Source organism: Canis aureus, chromosome 18 (genome assembly GCF_053574225.1).
Source record: "Canis aureus isolate CA01 chromosome 18, VMU_Caureus_v.1.0, whole genome shotgun sequence".
Lineage (NCBI taxonomy): Eukaryota > Metazoa > Chordata > Mammalia > Carnivora > Canidae > Canis > Canis aureus.
The window spans coordinates 32,407,393-32,424,971 of NC_135628.1; positions in this window are offsets into that span (position 1 = coordinate 32,407,393).

Sequence of the window (17,579 nt, forward strand, 5' to 3'; positions counted from 1 at the left end):
CCTAACTACTTTCTCGATTTAAATTTCTAATACTTAAAAATGTATGTAACAATGATTCACATTTTGCTGAACACAGTCTTACTTAAAACATTTCTTTAACCATTCTTGAATAGTCTTTATAGAAAAATCTGACAAAGAAATCAAGTGCTATTTAAACACAGCAACATCAAACCGTGATTTTTTTTTTTTTGAGTCTTTAAGCATTTAGAAATCAAAATGATTGAAGTACCACTTTGTTGGTGGTGGGTTTTTCCCCCCTACTAGAGAAGGATACAGCTTAACGCTCCCAAAAGAGACAGATGTACTGATCAAATTCGTCAGAAAGTTGTAAACACTGCCCCTGTGATTTATGCTATTAGACATGACTTCTGAAAGTAATAGATTTTCCAGAAAACTTTTAAGGCACAGTAAATTTGAATTTACATGATTCAGAAGAAGCAAGAGACAGATGTTTAAATTAGAAAGAACTGAAAGCATAGAAACTATTTTATAAAGAAATCTTGATTTTTTTTTTTGTTAATGTCACATTACTACAAAGGGGACTGTGACATCTTATATACATTTTAATTTTATGAAAAGCTAGTAAAAGTACTTGTCCTATAGTTTAACAAATTTAAATGGCAGAATAAAAAAGGGGGAAAAAAAGGGAGAAAAAAAAGGAGACAAAAAGGGGGCACTGCTTTTTACTCTGTAATTTAAAATACTATTCTACTTTTAATACTACAAAAATATTTTACTTTATACTTAAAAATAATCATAAATATTAAATTCTTTGTTTTGTTTTAAAAATGTACAGTATATATAACATAGAACTTGTAGTTTTAACCATGTTAAGTGTGTGATTCAGTGGCATTAATTACATTCAGAATGTTGTACAACCATAACCACTATTTCCAAAACATCTAGATCCTTCTATTCTTAAAGTATTAAAATACCTTATCATATATTAGAATTGAAAGGTAAAAATGCAGTTTTTTTCTGCTTTCTCATAATTCATATTGCAGTTTCTTCATTAATAGATTGTTTCTGGTATTACCCTGTCATTTAATGGCTTTATTAAAGAAAAAAAATAAACATGTATAAACAGTGTATCTACAAAGCCCCAATTATTGTTGCAGGGAGAAAAGTTCATTTAGATAATAAGCTTACTGGCTGTTTTGAAAATAACTCCGTTATTTAGGTGTAGGTTAACAAGTAAAGACAATCCCTTTACACAAACCATGTCAAGCAGTAAATTATTTTGCCGTCATGGTTTTTAAATTTGAAATGATAGATTTGATTAACATCATAAAAACACAAACATACTGAAGCTATGATTAAACTCTTTAAGACAGTGATAATTTCAGATAATTTTTTTTTAAATCACAAACATCCTAAATTAAATAACAATATTTAATTAAAGTAGGCTATCAAGATAAAATGGGCATCTCTCCACTGTCCTCTCACCATATTTTTAGGTATAAGCACTAAAAACTTTCCACGTGAAAAGAAATAGAATATTTTTCTCGCATTCTCCAAGTCTCTTAAAGATTCCTTTCAAAATCTATTTCTTGCATTGTGGTACTCGATCATATATAGATTAGGGTGGCTTGTTTAGAATCATTCACTTATGGAATAAACTTTTACTTCATTATTGAAAGGGTAGCATGTGAAGAGATAAGATTCTATTATTATATTTAAATTTTTCTCAGATATATAATACCAGGCCCAAATGTGATACATTCCAATTTTGTTTGTTGATTTTTACTTGTTTTGTGAATAGCTTGTAAATAGTAAATGTTACAAATAACACACATAATTGCCCTTCTGATTATTTTGCCTGCTTACCTCTGAAATTCAGTATCAAGAAAATTATGAAATAGAACCAACTGAAAAATGACTTCTTCCCCACAACTTGCTGTTTACTTTTTTTCACAAAAATTTGTGATTATGTAGAAACCCCGAGGCAATATTTCTAAAACCAAAGCAAGTGAAAAAATTAAAATAAATGTTTGGATATGTAGATCCCAAAGGAAAAGTACATTGTGCACTAATTTATTCATTGAGTAAATATTAATTCATATTAGAACAGACTTGAGATTATTCATTGCAATTTGCTCTAATTTGGGAAATCCATTGATTTAATCTCTCAGAATCCCTTAATAAGAATTTTCCACAAATTGGTATTAAACACTGCTTTAAACATCAGCTGATTGTGCATTTTCTGCATTCAAATTAAATGTCCTGTTCCAGGAATGCCTGGTGGCTCAGCAGTTGAGTATCTGCCTTCGGTTCAAGGCATGATCCTGGTATCTGGGATCGAGTCTTGTGAGCATCAGGCTCCCTGTGGGGCTCCCTGTCTCTTCCTCTCTCTGTGTGTCTCTCATGAATAAATAAATAAATCTTTAGAAAAAAATGCCCCATTCCATAGGTAGGCCATATGGAATATACAACAGATTTATAAAAAGTGATCCCCGCACTTAAACTAAGACTAACCCATGTAAATCTAACATACACTTAGATAATTATATGGTTTGGTGTATCACTTAGTGGATGTGATATATCCATCCTTTAGTGTATGGATTCTATGCAAATGGAGTGTGGTAAAGAAGTAGCCTTAAGAATGCTAGTGACAGTAGGAAGCAAGAATACTTTTAAAAATATATATATAATGAGTTTATATGTTCAATCATGCCTATTACCATTAAATGAAGCATTTAATTAGTCACTAAGTGTAATGTGGCCCATAATGCAGGGGATGGTCAAAATTTATAAATCAGGGCAGGGAAGACTGCTGACTCTAACTTCTGGACTGCCTTGATCTCAAACATCTTGATTAAAAGCATTAATCAAAAAAAAAGCATTAATCAAATGCCTACTTGCTGTGTATGTGTACATACTAGGATTTCTCCCTTTGTTATGAAGGGGTTATTGTATTAGTTATGGTTGATGGTTCCAAGCAACAATAACTGAAGGTTTTCAAGTCAAAGAGGTCCCATTTTATAGATGCTGTAGTTTTCCTTGTTATCTGCCCTGACAAGTGCCCCCCTGTTCCCAACCTACCGTTGATGCTTAAAAAGGTCAATAGAAATGAAAAAAGCATCTTCTGAGATGGAGTTATTTCTAGTCTTTGATACATTCCGTTTCAAATTCACAGTGACAATGACTATTTCGTAGCAGACAGCTCATAGGTTGATACCCACCTAAGAACCTCTGGGATACTGAGATAATCAATCCCCTTTTGCCTGGGACAATCCACTTATTGTCCCTGTGTGTTATTAACAGCGCCCACTCCTCACTCTCAAACTTTGGAAGTAAATTCACTCTACCTGAACTCTAGATCAGAAAGCATGATTAAGATACTCCATTTGGGTTGCCTCACAGAATGACTTTTTGTGATTGAAGCATCATACCGTTCCTCCAGGACAGATATACTTGAGGGATTATTTCCTGGACCTGACAAAATTAACCTCCCTCCCCTCCATATCTGTGGTGTTTATCAAGATAAAAGATTCCTGTATCTTCTATTTTATCAGTCGGGGAATGGTGGATGTTTATAAGTATGAGAGGCATAGGCATCTATATGAGTATCTGTGGGGCTGAGCCGGATAGATTTTAAGGTTTCTGAATTTTAGCTACACCCCCATGAAAATGAATACACTGCGACTCTACCTGTTTTAAGTGGAAAAGAAGCTTAGTAGGATAGTAAGATGGCAAAACTAATGGATATGATAAAGAACTTCGTTTTTTTTAAAAATCCCAGTAGCAAGAAATAATGATAAATCTTTGCAGGCCACCACTACTGAAATAAATGTTTACCAACTATCTTCCCATGCTAACATCACTTTACTGACGATTCAGAGCCCTGAGGAGAAAACCCAAGAGTTGGCCCTTAGTTTGGTTTCTTCCACCAGCCCCATCATGCCCTTGTACAGTTGATGAGAAGCAATTCTCCCAAGTCATTGGCAACTGAAAAAGAAACAGAATTGTCCAGTCTTTTTCACAGTCCCAAATAATAATATTATCATTCATCTCCCAAATGGGGAAACTGCTGAAGATAGAATGTCCTTTTTGTTCTTCCCATTCCTTCAAGAGTTCTTTGATTCCTACAGGCCCTTAAAGGCTGCTGATGTAGTACATGGACATAAAAGCAGTGATTAGCAAGAAGTGGAAATGTTTAGCAAGTTCTTGAAAAGTATAATCTAAGAGGAATAATGATGAGAACAAACCAATATGCATAGAGGACAGGTACTGTATTCGTTTGCTAGGGCTGCCATAACAAAGTCACACAAACAGGCTAGGTAGGTCAAGCAGCAGAAATGTGGTGGAAGTCCTGGAGACTGGAAGTTTATTTTTATTTTTAATTTTAAAGATTTTATTTATTCATGAGAGACACACACAGAGAGAAAGAAAGAGAGGCAGAGACACAGGCATAGGGAGGAGCAAGCTCCATGCAGGGAGCCTGATGCGGGACTCAATCCTGGGTCTCCAGGATCACACCCTGGACTGAAGGCGGCGCTAAACCGCTGAGCCACCGGAGCTGCCCTGGAAGTTTAAAATTAAGGTACTAGCAGGGTTGGTACCCTCTGAGGGCTGGATCTGTTGCAGGACTCTCTCCTTGGCTTGTGGTTGGCCTTTTCCCCCTGTGCCTTTCACATTGTCTTCCCTCTGATTCTGCCCCATGGTCCAAGTTCTCCTTTTCAGAAAGATGTCAGTCATATTCCATTAGGGCTCACCTTAATGACCTCAATTTAATTTCTCTCTGTAAAGACCCTTTCTCTGAATAAGATCACATTCCAGAGCACTGCAGTTAGCTTGCCACCGCCCTCTGTTTTGGAGAGAGGATACAATTCAACCCATAACAAGTATTTAAATTATGGTCAAATGAAGATGAAAGAATCCATTAAAATGAAATAAATATTATATGGTAAGTATGAGATTCAGACTTAAGGGGTAAAAGACAGCTATGTCTTTCTTATATTACATGACTAAAATGGATAAAGACGTTGCATAAATATAACCAAGGCATTGACCTTTATTCTCAAAGATGTTTGAAATATATTTTATTCTCAGTGTCCTCATCCCTCCACCAGTTACCACCTTCCTCAAAAGATGCTATAGGCAAATGAGAATAAAGGGATTACTCACATAATAAATTTAAGGAAAATCTAATGAGAAAATGCAGGGGTAATAAATGGGAAAAACAAATAATGGAAAAGCAAAAAAAAAAAAAAAAGAAAAAAAGGAAAATGGTACTGTAATAAAACTAATATGTTCTTGCTGTTCTCTGGTGTTTAGGACCTAGAAACTAACTATGTGCCAGGAGAAAATCTATGAACAAAAACACTATAGACTTTTCCGAGCTAAAATGAGAAGTTAGATGAGGAAATTTGCGTTGAGCACTACTTATCATTTAAGCACCATTGAGCAATAAGCAGCATGGGTTTACACAGAACAAATCATGCCAAACAAATCTGATTGCTTTTTTTATTAAATTACAAGATTAGTGGATGAATGCAATGTGGGAGATGTAATACGTTTGGATTTTAGCAAAATATTTGATACAGCATCTCATGAACTCAAAAATGAATTCAAATAGTCAGGAATATTAACACCGATGTAAGGAGTGGTAATTAAATGAAGGATTGCAAAGAAAAAGAAGTAATAATCAACCGTGATATGGCAGCTTGGGAACACATCATTATAAGGTGCTACAGTGATCACAGGATTTATTCAGTACATATTAACATTCACACAGCTTTCTCAGGCTTGATAAAAATAAATGGAATAAAAGATTCAGCATGCACCCCAGGATTTCAGACAAGGTATACAATAAATCCAGATTTAGGGGAAGGAGAAAATAGATTTGACCTCAAACATTTGTGTTGCTTTTGAAAATAGTTACTTATGTCACTGGATCATTTAATTCACTTAGCGTTCCAAGATTCTATCCTGATGCTGTTATTTGATCTTTTTCTGAGTCTCAGGACAAGCCAATGCTTTATCATCTAATCTGCCTAGCTTTAAACAAAAGATTGACCAGATAGCACACGACTCTTTGTTGCCGGACTCTTCAGCATTGGGTAGACTTGAATTCTACTATGGTGCATGGGCCTCATGATAGAAACTGCCCGCAAGGTGCAAGTTAAATACGATACCTAGTTAAACAAATAGAAAGGAGTAGATGTTTTCCACTGAAATTCACAGCTGATACTAAATTAGGAAGTACTGCTAAAAGCAGTGAGGCCAGTAAAATGACGGTGGTGCTTAAATGGATAAATCATGAAAAACAAAACAAAAACAAACAAAAAAAAAAAACAAAAAAGGAAAGGAAAAGAAAAGAAAAAAAAAAGAAAAAATGACAGAGGTGCCCTGGCACAACTGAGAAATGCTTGTGTCAAATGCAAAGCACTGAAGTGACTAGGAGAGAAATTCAGCAGTAATGCCAAAGGATGCAACAAGGTGACAGGGAACAGCAACACGCATATGAGTTTACAATGTCAGCCATCACCCGAGAGATGTAACATGATGTTTGATCTAATAGATGAGGTTGAAAAAGATTCATCAGTTTCTGAATGCAATGCTAAAGTCCCTTCTGACTGAATTTATTCCCTTTGGAAACATCCTTTTCTAGAACAACAAAAAGGTACAGAGGGAAATCATAGCCTAGTAATAAAGAATGACCATGAAGTGCTCATGGTGAAGGATCAAGGTGTGTACAGTATGTTCAAAGGCGAAAGAACTATATATAACATTTGTCTTCAGATGTATAATATCTCTTAAGGAGAGTAGCAAAATAGAATAAATACTTCTGTAAAGGGCAGGAAAAACACTCGATAGGGTAAAAAGATAATAAATAAATTCATAACCATATTAGTAAAAATTGAAATCCTGAGGGGGGAGACACTATATGTCTGAAAGATAGTCCTCAAATTTCAGCCTTTGATTAAAGAACTGATTCAAGAATATTCCATAAAATTGGAAATGTAATAGCTTTCTGAACAAGGATTTGTCAGGAACAACAGAATATTCTTCACAAACAGATTCAATAATCTTCTTGAATAAAAATTCAAATTCTGATAAACCCACCTTTCATTTATCCATTATAAACATAACTATTGAATCTGCATGTTCCTTCCCTCCCTCTCTCCCTCTCCTTCCTTCCTTCCTCCCTCCCTCCCTCCCTCCCTCCCTCCCTCCCTCCCTTCCTTCCTTCCTTCCTTCCTTCCTTCCTTCCTTCCTTCCTCTCTTTCACTCTTTCTTTTATTTTTCAATATAATTAACTTGCAGGTTTTTAAGTAGTTGGTGTGGTCCAGTGTTCTCCACCAGAACAATGAATATTTGGGCTAGATAATTCTTGAGCAAGATTCTGATGCATTGTAGGATGTATAGCCTCTGGAACCCCAAAGGCACTACACGCCAGTGAGAACTACAGTAACTATAACAGCCAAGCCCCCCCACATGCACACATTTCTAAGTGCCCCTAATGTAACCCCCACCCCAAAAAAGCTCAACAAATTTTTAAGCACACTCACCATAGCAACCCCAATATTCAGGTTTATTGTCATACCCGTTTGGGAACTCAAAGACAGATGCTGTGATTGTTCAAGGATACAACGTCACAAGAGCCTTGTATCAGCCAGTTTATTCCAGATTGTGTTAAGTGTTTTACACAAACCATGTTTCTCTCTATATATACCCACCATGAGTCAATTGCAGTGCTGTGTCAGAATTACCACTGACGGTACAGTCTCAAGCCGGAACACTGATGGTTGTTATGGCATCGGGAAAAAGAACACGGTAACCATCTCCTGGCTTCTGCTCTGAATTTACACTAACTAGCACTTAATAGTCAATGGCCAAAGAATGGACTTACCCATTTTTGAGTTCCAGAAAGTGGGAATATATAACCTTTCTGCAGGGAGGGGTATTTAATATGAGTAAACAAATTACCATCAGCCCTTACTATCCTTTTTGAATTCCAAGGAAAATAATATTGAAATTTATCATAAAGTTTCCCATAGTGGAAATGACATCTTTAAAGGAGATGAAACTTATTACACTGATATTTATAATACGAAATTTAGGAAGGGATTCCTGAGTGGCTCAACAGTTGAGTGTCTGCCTTCGGTTCAGGGCATGATCCCAGGGTTCTGGGATTGAGTCCCTCATCCGGCCACCTGTGGGGAGCCTGCTTCTCCCTCTGCCTATGTTTCTGCTTCTCTCTGTATATCTCTCATGAATAAATGAAAAAAATCTTAAAAAAAAAAAAACAAAGAAATTTAGGAAAACATGGAACAGAGCTGCTTTATTTTCTGGAGACTGGAGAATTAGACTTGTCATGCTAGAAACTCTCTCAGTGACTTTCCTGCTGCTGTTACTGAGCTATTTGCTTTGCCGTGTTTATAAAACATGTAATTTGCATCTGGGTGGCTCAGTCAGTTAAGCATCAGGTCATGATCCTAGGGTCCTGGGATTGAGCCCCACATTGGGCTCCCTGCTCAGCAGGGAGTCTGCTTCTCCCTCTACCCCTCCTGCCTGTTTGTGCATGTGCCCTCTCCCTCTCTCTCTCTCTCTCTCTCAAACAAATAACAAATCTTTAAAAAATATAAAGCATAATTTGTAATTACTTCAACACATACTCATTGAACCAGCTCTGGAGATGACAAAGTACAGACGACTCGGCTCCTTCTCTTGATGAACTCACAGTGCAGGAGGAAGAAAGAAACAGATCACTGACTATAATTCAGTAGGTGAAATTTTGTATTATAAATATCTAATAAGTATTTGAGTACAGTTATGAGAGCAGTTAATCTTTCCTGAATATAGATATGGAGACATCTTTATAGATGAAATGATATATTATGCTAGCATATAAATTTGGTGGACAATTTCAGGTAGATAATAGGGACTGGCAGGTGAGAGAAAGAGAGAGAAAGAAAACCTGGGATTGTCAGAATCTCCTGAAAAACATTCTTTAAAAAAATTTTTTTTTAAGATTTCATTTATTTATTCATGACAGACACACTGAGAGAGAGGCAGAGACACAGGCAGAGGGAGAAGCAGACTCCATGCAGGGAGCCGGACGTGGGACTCGATCCCGGGTCTCCAAGATCAGGCCCTGGGCCAACGCTGGCGCTAAACTGCTGGGCCACTGGGGCTGCCCCTCCTGGGAAACATTCTTAAGATATGTGCTTCAATCTCCAACTACCAATAACACACAAAAGAGCTGGGACACGTCCTTCTTATAAAGCTTCCAAGATGATTGTACCTTCAACCTAGATGAACACCACAACATTTCTATGTTTTGATCTACTAAAACAAGGATCTTTAGCAGTCAGGTAAGATCACTTGGAGTTTTATTTTAAAATAAAGATGCCTAAGTTTCAGATTCAGTAGGTCTGGGATTGGGTCTAGAAATCCTAATCCCATACGATTCTGCTATAAGTGATCCACTGACCTTATATGGGATGGAAGATAGGAGGAAGTATGTCTGGGGTTAAGGGTTTTGAGAGGGGCTGAAACCAGAGTTTGATGTTCTTCTCTGGCAAGAAAAATGGTTCAGGGTGCCTATAAATCTGGGGCCACTATTCTGCCTACAATGACATGTGTTAAAATTCATAGACTGGAGACCAAAAGAAAAAAGTCAATTTTGCTGTATGCTAATTGAAATCATAAAATAAAATAAGACTCCAGTGATTCTTAATATAAAGCACATTTTAGAAATGCAGCTTTTGGCTAAGGTGAGTCATCAAAGACTATTAAGTAGAAGGGTGAAGAGTGATATTTTTGTTTTAAAAATGTTCCTTTGTAGATATGTGGAGGCTATATTGGGGCTTATCAAGAGTGGAGGCAAGCTGATCAATTAGGATGCAATTAGTTGACACAAGAGATAGAAGAGGACTGTAATTAGACCCTGGAGCCTCATTTTCTAGGAGCTGTGAGTTCCTCTGGGAAAAGCCTGAAGGAAGGGCCCTAGGTTTCGGCTCCTCCTTGTCCCCAATCCAATGTTATTGTCTGCTTTCTATGTTAAAAGCACAAGGAAATTGATTGTGGAGAATATAAAAGTATCATCTTCATTTCTGTTCTCAAGGATATTAAAATATGACATTTCTCAAGACAAAAAGAAACAAATCAAGAAAATGTGTATGGGAAGGTCCTGAGTACAGGGTTGGTCTAGAATAAGAGCAGTGGTACCCTGGTGTGGAGAGACTGCTTTTAAATACATCACCAATGATGCTGGAGAGATCAGTGTACCCAGATCTGAAACAAGCTGACAGAAGGTCTTTTAAATTCTGCCCCACAAATCAGCTCAATGGTAGCATCCTGGCTCATTTATAAATGACAGAAGAGATTTAGATGGACAGGTCTATTTAAGCACTTATTCAGCATTGCAACTTACTGTAGAATACTGCACAGGCTTGCAGATTGGGAGTTGAAAGTGTGCCTTAATTCTTTGCGCATCACGGTCCATCAAATTGCTCTAATAGAAGATTCCAGAGTTGAGGTTAGGGGGCTTCCAGCTTGAGAAAAATGACTCTTTTATTTGTTATTGAATAGAATGTCTTTGAGTATATTTAGAGATGACCCTTTATACGTTATTTGATAGAGCATCTGCATATATTTGAAGATCTCTAGCCAGCTAGTTAGTGAATCAATCTGGCCTCTGTTTCCAATGCCCCAATTACAAGTCATAAAGAGATTGGAACCAGAATGTTAAAACAACAAAATTATCTCTATTATAATAACTAGGGTGTATTATAATAACTGATATTGAGGGAAAAAAAGGATATCTGAAAATCATTGATGCCAGTGGAAACCAGATAAGTGGTTTGGCGGCTTTGCAGCATGAACAGGAGTGGATGGGGGCTGGACAAGGAATGGAATAGCCCAAACAAAATGAGTGACTATCCAAGGCCCATCATCAAAGTGAGTAGGAGCCAGTGGAATAGGAAGGATCATAATAGGACCTAAAGCTTGCTTGATCCAGCCAGAGTCAATTCATATGCATATGTAGGTTAACACAGGAAAACTGGAAGGAACCTTCGTGTCATGCCTCCCATATTTCAGATCAGAATGGGCAAATTTTCCTCTTCAGGGAGACAGTATGTTATGATAAAAATATTGCTAGTATTTACAGAAATTCGAGTTCTAGCTCTACTCTGTATTAGTATGTCATAACTAATTGAAATAATAACTTGTGTAACATTGACCTTCTATAAGATGTACTTATAAAACATTAAGCAAACATTGAATAATATGTCCTTTTTTAAAAAAATTATCATGTTCTATTGCTAGTTTGATAAACATGGCAAGAGGACATTGGGGCAATGGGATTCCAAGTATCTTATGTATATAAACATGAAGAAGATCAGGGATAAAATGAGATAAGCAGTCTGGAGTCATTTGCTACCTCTCCAAGTGGCCCAAATAGGGCATTAAACCAATCTGTTACTATTCTCTGCATTTATCATCTTGAAGCAAAATATAAAAATCATGAAGATCATATGCAAAATCATCCTGGACTGTGTTGACTGGGTACTTCAGACCTGATTGCTCTTCTTTACCTTGCTGAGGATAATCAGCTGTGAGCCCATACTATGTAGTGTTTCCTGCTTTGAGAACTTAGTCATTTTATTTCCGGAGTCAGATATACCCCAACTTTGCCTGTGGGCTGGAGAAAGGGCAAGGGAGAGTTTTGTTATGTTCCTTGTTTCGCCACTATGCTTAGGCCAGATAGCAAGAGTGTTTGAGTTGACCAATAGTATCGGGTTAGAGAAGAGGAATATAAACTGTATACATTACTGAGAGAATCTGGCTCTCCTACTGAGCTTGGCATGGTCCTGGGTTAAATCCTTGGTGTGACAGGCACAGAGACTAAATATAAGGAGGTTCTGAATTTGACAGACAAGCAGTCATGAGGGAGCCATTCTTATCAATGTATAGTTTTATTGAAGATTATTAATATAGAAGAAGACACTGCATCAAGACAGATTTTGGCACAGAAAACAGAAGGCTTTTGGACTTCATATATTTCATTTATCGTTTACCTCAAGAACGTTTCTAATTTTTGCTTTAGGCTTTGTTTTTCTTTTGTCTCCAGAGTAAGAAATCTATCTAATCCCAATTTTTGCTACCTAACATAGAGTTTTTCTAGAATAATAGTTTATTACCTGATTTGTTGACCTGGACAATTTTCTGTGTTCTTAAGTACTATTGTACATTGTGATTTTTATTTTTTTAATTTCTTTTTTTAAAAACATTCTAATTTATTTATTCATAGAGACACACAGAGAGAGAGAGAGAGAGAGAGAGGCAGAGACACAGATGGAGGGAGAAGCAGGCTCCATGTAGGGAGCCCGACTTGGGACTCGATCCCAGGTCTCCAGGATCTCACCCCAGGCTGCAGGCAGCGCTAAAACGCTGTGCCACCGGGGCTGCCCTACATTGTGATTTTTAAAAGTTACATAATACTTAATTGTATAGATGTTCTATGGTTTATTTAACTATTTTTCCAATAACGACTTTTAGTTGCTTCTATTTTTTTTACATTATTATAAATTTCAGATAGACTATCTTTGTATTTTTATCTTATCGTTTTTTGAGGGTGGGTTTAAAGTCTCAGGAGTGAAAGTTCTGGGTCACAGGATATGCTGCTGTGCCATTATTTTAACTTTTACTGAAGTTTAAGCAAAAATCATGTCAAGGTCATTTTAGAGAAAATAACAAAGCCATATTCCTGAATAAAAGGTAACCATGCAAAAACAAATCAATGAAGTTTTTTCAGTTAAGGTAAGTGCAAGTTCAGGATGGTTTATTGAATATTCAAGTAATTGACTTATTTCTACCTACAGGGACATGTAAACATACTCTGGGCTTAGGAGGACACTGGTGAAGACCTGGGAACATAGTTTCCTTTCTACTTCTGAAGGAAATTTTTTTTCCTTAGGGTGAATAATATCTTATGTCTGTAGACTCGTAGAATCCCCAAGTCCATGCAGACCTAGGTATAGCTGTTGGCATCAGAAGGGCATAAACACAGTGGTGCAGCTATGTATAGTAGGAGAAAGGAGGAGACACCAATTTGGGTCTCATGGAGGCAACACAGAGAAGAAATGAGAAAAGGAAATAGCAGAAGGCAATAAGGAAAAGGAGACACAGAAAAATAATAGTCTACTATCTATACAGAGGTACAGAAGGTATAGGATCAAAATTAGCATGTGAGGGACACCTGGGTGGCTCAGCGGTTGGGTGCCTGCCTTCTTCTCTGGTCATGATCCCAGAATCCGGGATCGAGTCCCACATCGGGCTCCCTGTGTGGAGCCTGCTTCTTCCTCTGCCTGTGTCTCTGCCTCTCTCTCTCTCAGTCTGTGTCTCTCATGAATAAATAAATAAATCTTTTAAAAAAATTAGTATGTAATAAAAAGAGGACCCTTAATATCCAACATTGTAAAATTGATTAAATACAATGAGACAATTAATCAAAATTGAATGTGGACTATATATTATACAATAGTATTGTGTTGATGTTAAATTTTGTGATTTTTACAATTGTACTCTAATAAGCAAAAAAATGCCCTTGTACTTAGCAAATGATTGCTGAGAAGGGTAAAGGCATGATTTTTGCAACATACTTTGAGATTGTTTAGAAACATAAGCATGTATATGCACACACACACATTATAATAATTTAAAAAGTGTGACAAAATGTTAATTAAGTTATTTAACTTGAGTAAGGAAATAAGAGGATCCTTTATGGTATTGTTTTAACTTTCTTTAAATTTGAAATTATTTCCAAATAAAAAGTTAAAGGAAAAAATTAAAAATATTATATGCCCTTGGCTAACATTATTCAAAGAGGCATTTGTGACCCAAAATGGACCAACTAGAATTCTTCTTGTAATTTTTCCATTATGATACACTATCAAAGACTATCTTTGGTGATCATAGTTCTGGTAAACAGAAGTTTAGGAGTTCTTATGAAGTCATGAAACATTTTTATTTGCCAAACTCCTCTCTTGTGACATGAGATTTTAATAAGGCTGCTGTAGAATTAGATCCTGGACCCATCTTCTTGTCCTCAATGTTTAATTCAGGTGTTAGCATGAGACCAAAGCCAGGTCAATAAGAGTATTCTCCAAATCTTAACAAGTGCTACTATATGGATAACCATCTCTTGCCTTTGGAATTTAAGTGCTAAAATGTAAATTTAGACTTGCTTGGGTCCATATTCCTAGGCCTGAGAAAGACAGGTTATTTGCAACAGAAGAGAAGGAGATCAAACATGTAAAATAAAGCAGAACTGAGCTAGGAAAACAAATTTAAAATCTATAAGGTATTTTTTAACTCCCTGGGTCCAATGTCTGAAACCCAAAGATACGAGCACATACCTGTCTGTTATAATAAATAATAGTAAGCCAATAAATTCCCTCTACTTTTAGCTTAAATTAGTTTGTATTCTGAAATTGTTGGGTTGGATATTCTATATTTGTCATTATGTCAAGTTGGTTAATTATGTTTACCTTACCGATTTATCTGCTTGTTTTATCAGTTGCTGAGAGTTGTTTCAAGTCCTTCAATATAAGGGTGTCTTGCTGACTCTGACTCAGCCCATTGACGAGCTAACTCTTGGTTCTGGCTCAGGTCCTGATCTCAGGGTCATAAGATAGAGACCCAGAATGGCTTCTTATTGAGTGGGGAGTGTGCTTGAGATTCCCTTTCTTTCCCTCTCCCTCTGCCCCTCCCCGGCTGGCATGCCTGTGCTCTCTGACTCTCTCTCAAATAAATAAATAAATAAATAAATAAATAAATAAATAAATAAAGTCTTTCAGTATCATTGTGAAACTATTTTTCCTATAGTTCTGTAAAATTTTTCATCATTTTGAAGATATGTTATAAGGTGTGTACAAACTTAGAACTATTATATTTTCCTAGGGGTTTTACCCTTTTATCAATATGAAATGTCTCTTTGATCTTTAATAATGTGTCTTGCATTAGTGTCTGCTTTGTCTGATATTAATGTGGTTTTAAAATCTTTCTTTTAGGGATGCCTGGGTGGCTCAGCAGTTGGGCATCTGCCTTCGGCTCAGGGCATGATCCTGGAGTCCTGGGATAGAGTCCCACGTCGGGCTCCCTGCATGGGGCCTGCTTCTCCCTCTCCCTGTGTCTATGCCTCTCTGTGTCTTTCATGAATAAATTAATAAAATCTTTTTTTAAAAAATCTTTCTTTTAGTGTTGTTCAATAATTTTTATTATTATTCTTTTTTAAAAAAAAATCTTTCTTTTAGTGTTGTTCAATAATTAGTATTCTGTTTTTAACTTTTCCGAATTTTAATACTGAGAGTATGTCTATTATAAGTAACATTTATTTAGTTTAGTTTCTTTAAAGTATTTTATCTTCATTTATTAATTATAATTTTAGTTCATTTACACTTATTTTATTTGTATATTAATGTTTAAATCTACCATCTTTCGATTTGTTTTCTAGTTCTTCTATCTGTTCTCTGTACCTTGTTTTCTCCAAGTCTCCTCTGTGTATTTTTTCTTCTGTTTGTTTTTATTTAAATTAGACTTTTTGTGTTTGTGTTTACTAAACTCAACATCCATTAGTTTGTTAGTTACACATTCTTACACTATTTTTACTATTACAACATTCCTTGACATATCAACATCTACTCTAGAGATTTTCACACAGCTTTTTGGCTAATTAAAGTCAGATATAAATTAATTTGTTACCATTTTCAAGACCCTACAGTGACCTTTAAATACTAGGTTATTTTTAAACCTAAAACATTTTATTTCCTTTATACTGTTAATATCCATTTAGGTTTGCCTATGCCTTCCACATATATTGCTCTTCCAAATATTTTTCCTTTATCGCTGGGCTTCCCTCTTGCATCAGTTTCATCTTCCTGAAGGAGTCCCATTAAATATGTTGAGTAAAAAATATAGGCAATGAGGGTACCTGATCAGAGATGAATATAGCCCTCTTCCATAGATGCAGATCAGGGATGATTTATAGCTATGTCTAATTCCTTCCAGTTGAGAACTTGCAGCAGTATCTTTGTGGGTGTTAGGGTAAACACAATTTTAGACCTCTCCTGGTTTTTAACTCTACAGTAGTCTTCTGTCCTCAAATTTTGGCCTCATTTCCCATCACTACCTGTTATACTTCCAGATCTTTATTTTGGATTGATAGAATGAGAACAACATTACTTTCTTTCTGGCAATCTACTTGATTTCTCTATGGCCAGAACAGATTCACAGGGACAAGATTAACCATAGATTAATCTGGTTAAACTCATGAGTCTGGAAGTTTTAGGAAATGAGGCTTATTAGTTGATCTATGCAGAACAAAATTGACCCCCTTAATAATGTGTACTTCCCAAAACCATGTAAGCTACAGAACATTTGTATTTTTGCTTTGTGCTGAACAACATATATAATTGATTTTCCATGAAAATACTAAACTATGTTGCTGATTTTATAAAATTAAGGCTATTTAACATGTTTTTGACATTGAATTTCAAATCTATTAATGTATACACATTGTAGATAACTACAAAAAATTACTGACAATTGCTCAATGGGTTTTAGCTGCACTCTTCAACTGTAACATTCCTTTAAGTAAAAAAGGGACTTCATGTTCTCAGCATAAAGTTCTTTGTTACTGGGAATGTGCCTTTTCTGCATTAGAACAGCCTGAATTGAGTTTTATTTTGAGTTTTGTACCTGCTTCAAAGATTGTTGGCACACAGATAAAGCTTCATGAAAATACATGGAGGTTGTAAATGCCACGAAAATGCTATTTCTCTACTCTTGAAATATAGGTCTGTAAATGACAGATGATTATTGATTCATTGGCGGAAAAATGCACAAAAAGTACCAAGACCTTACCAACATCTCAACTCATACGTGTCCTACATTTAGCAAAAAAATCACAAGTGTTATATACTTTTCGACTAGAGCTCTTAACAATGGAAGTGATAGTGTCACCACTCCCGTGTTTCTCTTCATTTTGAGTCTGAGACTAGTCTCATAAATATGTCCCTTACCAACTCTGACTCCCTCCCCTAGACTTTAACTGAAAACAAGCAAAATGATACTTTATAAAGGATTGTACTTGAAAGAAAAAACTGTCCTTTTAGTAAGTTGATCTACCGGAGGAAAACCAAATGCAACTGGCAGCAAAATACACCTTTATCTCGCTTTGTCCATCAGAGATGAAAAACAGCCACCTTTTACCTAATCAAAAGCTTAACTCTGTTCACAGGCTTTACAGCCCAGCATTGTACTATTGTATATTGATTGTGCCGGAGGGCACCTCCTTGTGGAGAACAATTGATTTTTCTTTGTTAGCAAAGCGATTTTAATAGTCTTTCTACAGGCTGTCATGTTTCAAGGCCCCAGAAACAAGATGCACCTGTTACTAGAACTTAGTGATCAATCGCTCAACCCATAGAAAATGTGCCTGTCTGCTGTGCTAAAACACCTTCACAGCAATTACTCAGAAGGTGACTTTAACTCGTTTTGATAAATATGCTTCCTGCGAGTCTCAGGTGGGTTATCTTAAGCATTTTTACCTCTGAGCCTGAAGTTAG